The sequence below is a fragment of the Arachis ipaensis genome, chromosome B8 (assembly GCF_059453495.1).
Source record: "Arachis ipaensis isolate K30076 ecotype BB chromosome B8, ASM5945349v1, whole genome shotgun sequence".
In the NCBI taxonomy this organism is placed as follows: domain Eukaryota; kingdom Viridiplantae; phylum Streptophyta; class Magnoliopsida; order Fabales; family Fabaceae; genus Arachis; species Arachis ipaensis.
The window spans coordinates 52,114,824-52,121,442 of NC_142443.1; the positions used below are offsets into that span (position 1 = coordinate 52,114,824).

The 6,619-nt window shown below is 36.9% G+C and overlaps 1 non-coding gene across 1 annotated transcript; it reads left to right on the top strand.

The window, feature by feature from the left end:
• Positions 1–485: 485 nt before the first annotated feature.
• LOC148548085 (small nucleolar RNA R71) lies at positions 486–593 on the top strand. The gene has a single exon (XR_015898923.1). It is a non-coding gene; the product is annotated as a small nucleolar RNA R71 (small nucleolar RNA).
• The last annotated feature ends 6,026 nt before the right edge of the window (positions 594–6,619 follow it).

The following is a 6,619-nucleotide window of genomic DNA, read 5'->3' on the forward strand; positions in this document are numbered from 1 at the left end:
CCATTATTAAAGCCTTGTTAAGGCTTTTGTTGATCCTTCCATGAGAGATTTGGATGATTTCTCCATGATGGATTATAGGTGTTTCCATAAGGTTCACCTAAGTAATTTACCTCTGCTATTGCAGGGTTCTCTGGATCATAAGCTTCTTCTTCAGAAGATGCCTCTTGAGTACTGTTGGATGCAGCTTGCATTCCATTCAGACTCTTAGAAATCATATTGACTTGCTGAGTCAATATTTTATTCTGAGCCAATATGGCATTCAGAGTATCAATTTCAAGAACTCCCTTCTTCATAGACGTCCCATTACTCACAGGATTCCTCTCAGAAGTGTACATGAACTGGTTATTAGCAACCATGTCAATGAGTTCTTGAGCTTCTGCAGGCGTTTTCTTTAGGTGAATGCATCCACCTGCAGAAGTATCCAATGACATCTTAGCCAATTCAGATAGATCATCATAGAATATATCCAGGATGGTCCATTCTGAAAGCATGTCAGAAGGACACTTTTTGGTCAGTCCTTTGTATCTCTCCCAAGCTTCATAGAGGGATTCATCTTCTTTCTGTCTGAAGGTTTGAACATCCACTCTAAGCTTACTCAGCTTTTGAGGAGGAAAGAACTTGGCTAAGAAAGCCTTGACCAGCTTATCCCAAGAGTTCAAGCTATCCTTAGGTTGAGAGTCCAACCATACTCTAGCTCTGTCTCTTACAGCAAAAGGGAAAAGCATGAGCCTGTAGACTTCATAATCTACTCCATTAGTCTTAACAGTATCACATATCTACAAGAATTCAGTTAAGAACTGAAAAGGATCTTCAGATGGAAGTCCATAAAACTTGCAGTTCTGCTGCATCAGAGAAACTAATTGAGGTTTCAGCTCAAAATTGTTTGCTCCAATGGTAGGGATGGAGATGCTTCTTCCATGTAAATTGGAATTAGGTGCAGTAAAGTCACCAAGCATCCTCCTTGCATTATTATTATTTTCGGCTGCCATCTCCTCTTCCTGTTCAAAAATTTCTGACAGGTGCTTGCTGGCTTGTTGTAATTTAGCTTCTTTTAGTTTCCTCTTCAGAGTCCTTTCAGGTTCTGGATCTGCTTCAACAAGAATATTCTTGTCTTTGCTTCTGCTCACATGAAAAGAGGGGACAGAAAAATAATAATAATAGGGATCCTTTTTACCACAGTATAGAGGTCCCTGTGTGAGTAGAAGAAAAGAAGAAGAGAAGAATAGAATGTAAGGAAAGAAACACAAGGGTGAGGAGATCAGAGATGTGGGATGAAGAGAAGTGTTAGTAGATGAATAAATAAATAGAAGGAGATGAGAGAGGGAGGGAATTTTCGAAAATTATTTTTGAAAAAGAGTTAGTGATTTTCGAAAATAGTTTTTGAAAAAGGTTAGTAATTTTTTCAAAAATTAGAATCAAAAATTAAAATAATTAATTAATTAAAAAGAAATTTTGAAAAAGAGGGAGATATTTTCGAAAATTAGAGGGAGAGAGTGTTAGTTAGGTAGTTTTGAAAAAGATAAGAAACAACAAAAAAGTTAGTTAGTTTGTTGAAACAAATTTGAAAATCAATTTTGAAAAGATAAGAAGGTAAGAAGTTAGAAAAGATATTTCAAAATCAAATTTTTGAAAAAGATAAGATAAGAAGATATTTTTGAAAAGATATGATTGAAATTAGTTTTGAAAAAGATTTAATTTTTTTAAAATCACAATTAATGACTTGATTCACAAGAAATCACAAGATATGATTCTAGAACTTTAAAGTTTGAATCTTTCTTAACAAGTAAGTAACAAACTTGAAATTTTTGAATCAAAACATTAATTGATGATGTTATTTTCGAAAATTAGGAGATGAAGATGAGAAAAAGATTTTTGAAAAATATTTTTATAATTTTCAAAAATAAATAAAAAATGAAAAAGATTTGATTTTTGAAAAAGATTTTGAAAAAGATAAGATTTTTAAATTGAAAATTTGATTTGACTCATAAGAAACAATTGAATTTTAAAAATTTTTGAAAAAGTCAATCCAAATTTTTGAAATTTATGAGAGAAAAAGGGAAAGATATTTTTTTTATTTTTGAATTTTTTTGAATTTTTATGATGAGAGAGAAAAACATGAAAAATGACTCAATGCATGAAAGTTATGGATCAAAGTATGTGATGAATGCAAGAACACTATGAATGTCAAGATGAACACCAAGAACACTTTGAATGTCAAGATGAACATCAAGAACTTATTTTTGAAAATTTTTATATGCAAAGGAAACATGCAAGACACCAAACTTAGAAATCTTTCATGTTTAGACACTATGAATGCAAAAATGCACATGAAAAACAAGATAAGATGCAAAACAAGAAAACATCAAGATCAAACAAGAAGACTTACCAAGAACAACTTGAAGATCATGAAGAACACTATGAATGCATGAATTTTCGAAAAATACAACATGAATATGCAATTGACACCAAACTTACAATTTGACTCATGACTCAAATAAGAAACATGAAAAATATTTTTGATTTTATGATTTTTTAATTTTTTTTTTGTATTTTTCGAAAATTATTTGTAAAAGGAAAATAAGGATTCCAAAATTTTTAATATGAATTCCAGGAATCTTGTGCTCTTTAGTCTAAAGCTCCAATCTGAGGGTTAGGCATGGCTTAATAGCCAGCCAAGCTTTAGTATGCTATTATATGCATCAGCTAATTTGCTAAGAAAGACAAAGAAGCTCTTCTCTTGAGTATAAGTGAAACCTCAGTCCAAAAGAATTTAGACATGGCTTTACAGCCAGCCAGGCTTCAACATGCTTTATAAAACAATAGAATTCATTCTTAAAAATTCTGAAGAAAAATATATTTTTGAAAACATTTTTTTTCGAAAACAAAGGAGAAAATTTTTGAAAGATTTTTGAAAAATTTTTGAAAATAAAATAAAAAGAAAGTTACCTAATCTGAGCAACAAGATGAACCGTCAGTTGTCCAAACTCAAACAATCCCGGGCAACGGCGCCAAAAACTTGGTGCACGAAATTGTGATCTCTGGTAATGGCTCCAAAAACTTGGTGCTCTAATCTCAATTCATAATTTGTCACAACTTCGATACAACTAACCAGCAAGTGCACTGGGTCGTCCAAGTAATAAACCTTACGTGAGTAAGGGTCGATCCCACGGAGATTGTCGGCTTGAAGCAAGCTATGGTCATCTTGTAAATCTCAGTCAGGCGGATATAAAATAGTTATGGAGTTTTCGAAAATAAATAATAAAAGAAGGATAGAAATACTTATGTAAATCATTAGTGAGAATTTCAGATAAGCGCACAGAGATGCTTTCGTTCCTCTGAACCTCTGCTTTCCTGCTGCCTTCATCCAATCAGTCTTACTCCTTTCCATGGCTGGCTTTTTGTAAGGACTTCACCGTTGTCAATGGCTACTTTTAATCCTCTCTGGAAAATGGTCCAAATGCTCTGTCACAGAACGGCTAATCGTCTGGAGGCATCACCCTTGTCGATGGCTGCGCCCAATTCCTCTCTGTGAAAATGGTCCAATGTGCTGTCACTGCATGGCTAATCATCTGGAGGTTCTCGATCATACTGGAATAGGATTTACTATCCTTTTGCGTCTGTCACTACGCCCAGCACTCGCGAGTTTGAAGTTCGTCACAGTCATTCAATCCCAGAGTCCTACTTGGAATACCACAGACAAGGTTTAGACTTTCCGGACTCTCATGAATGCCGCCATCAATCTAGCTTATACCATGAAGATTCTGATTAAGAGATCCAAGAGATACTCATTCAATCTAAGGTAGAACGGAAGTGGTTGTCAGGCACGCGTTCATAGGGAATGATGATGATTGTCACATTCATCACATTCAGGTTGAAGTGCGAATGAATATCTTAGAAGCGGAATAAGTTGAATTGAATAGAAAAACAATAGTACTTTGCATTAATCTTTGAGGAACAACAGAGCTCCACACCTTAATCTATGGAGTGTAGAAACTCTACCGTTAAAAATACATAAGTAAAAGGTCCAGGCATGGCCGAATGGCCAACCCCTTTGATCTAAGAACCAGGCGTCCAAAGATGATCCTAAGATACAATCCCGGATTCAAAGATGTCTAATACAATAGTAAAAAGTCCTATTTATAATAAACTAGCTACTAGGGTTTACAGAAGCAAGTAATTGATGCATAAATCCACTTCCGGGGCCCACTTGGTGTGTTCTTGGACTGAGCTTGAATATTACACGTGCAGAGGCTCTTTCTAGAGTTGAACGCCAGGTTGTAACGTATTTCTGGCGTTCAACTCTGGTTTGTGACTTGTTTCTGGCGTTTAACTCCAGACAGCAGCGTAGAACTGGCGTTCAACGCCCTTTTACGTCATCTAAACGCGTTCAAAGTATAGACTATTATACATTGCTGGAAAGCCCTGGATGTCTACTTTCCAACGCAATTGGAAGCGCGCCAGTTTGATTTCTGTAGCTCCAGAAAATCCACTTTGAGTGCAGGGAGGTCAGAATCCAACAGCATCAGCAGTCCTTCTTCAACCTCTGAATCTGAATTTTGCTCAAGTCCCTCAATTTCAGCCAGAAAATACCTGAAATCACAGAAAAACACACAAACTCATAGTAAAGTCTAGAAATATGAATTTATCATAAAAACTAATGAAAACATCCCTAAAAGTAACTAGATTATACTAAAAACATACTAAAAATAGTGCCAAAAAGCGTATAAATTATCCGCTCATCAGAGATAGAGGCATAAAGTTTATGCTTTCACCAAGGTCGCAAAATAATTTCTCAATTATCATGTTGCCTTTGGTGCAGGGGATATGAAAGCTCCCAGGATCATCTTTCTTCACTGGTAATTCTCTTTGGACCATAGCACTACACGCCATTGTTATCTCAACAATTTGTCCTCAAGGATCTTTTCTTTGTCAGCACTTTCTTCATAAACTTGGCATATAATGGCATCTGCTCAAGTGCTTCCAAGAAAGGAATATTGATGCTAAGTGTCTTGAATGTTTCTAGGAATTTGGAGTATTGCTTATCCTTGTTTTCTTCCTTGAACCTTTGAGGATATGGAAGTTTGGGGACATATGGCTTCACATCTTCCTTCTTCTCTTGTGGCTGTGGTTCAAGGATGTTCTTGTCTCCCTTTGAGATTTGTGAATCTTTGGTTTTCTGATCCTCTTCACTTCCCTTCTCTATCTCTTCCTTTGGAACTTCTCTATCATGTTCTTCTTGAATTGTGGCTCCTTTTCCCATAGTCTTCCCAGTTGTGATTTCTTTACACTGCTTCCATTTGGTAGCTTTTCCTTTGTCCCTTGGGTTATCTTCAGTGGCACTAGGGAATGCATTTGCTCGCTTCTCACCCATCTCTGTAATTTCTTTGGCCATTTGCCCCATATGCTTTACAAGGTTTCTGATTGATGCCTCTTGGTTTTTGCTTGTCAGGGCTTGATCTTTTCTTGCTGCTTCTTGGTCTTGTCTGGTCATCTCTTGAGTCTTGATGAGTTTCTCCATCAACATCTCTAAGTTGGAGATCTTTTGAGATTCTGGATGTGGCGGTGGTTGCATGGGATGTGATGGTTACTGGTGGAGGTTGTTTGAGACATTGGGGGAGGTGTTTTATGGGTTAAATGGTAGTGTGGAGAAGTTGTTTTGGGAAAATTGTGAAGTGTGATGGGGTTGGAGGTATGTGTTTTGTGGTTGTGTGTAATAGTTATTGTTAGTAGGGGGTTGGTTGTGCTTGTTTGTGTTGCAGAAGCTATTGGAATTGAAGTTCTTTTGTCCTTGATTCTGGTTGTCACCCCACCTCAAGTTAGAGTGATTCCTCCAAGATGGATTGTATGCATCACGATGGAAGTCATATTGGAACGAACTTGAGGTGGTGTTCATGTATTGCACCTGCTCATGGCCTTGTTGCTCATAGTTGAATGACTCAAAGTCTTCTCTAGATTGATTCCATCCATGTGAGACTTGAGATTGGCCTTATGTGCTCTCTGCAGCAAGTTGCAGCTTATTAATTCTCTTGGCCATCATCTCTATTTGTTGCTGAATTTATTGGTGTGTGTCCTTTTTCTAGGCTAGTATCGCATTTACTCCTTCAAGTTCCATTACTCCCCTCTTTGGAGATGTGTTGTGGTGCCTCTCAGAAGAGTATAAATATTGATTATTGGCCACCATATCAATGAGGTCTTGTGCTTCTTGAGCAATTTTCATCATCTGGAGTGAACCTCCTGAGGAGTAGTCTAATGCTTTTCTTGCCTTTAGAGAAAGACCTTCATAGAAGTTTTGAAGTCTCACCCACTCACTGAACATCTCTAGTGGACATCTCCTTATCAGGGCCTTGTATCTTTTCCATGCCTCATAGAGTGATTCTCCCTCCATTTGTGTGAAGGTTTTCACCTCTGTTTTCAGCTTAATGATCCTCTGAGGTGGGTAAAACATGGCTAAGAACTTGTTCACCAAGTCATCCCAATTGTTGATGCTCTCCTTGGGAAAGGTTTCCAGCCATTGGGAAGCATTGCCCCTCAAGGAGAATAGGAATAGAAGTAACTTGTAGATGTCATGATGCACCCCATTTGTCTTGACAGTTTCACAAATCCTCAAGAAAATAGACAA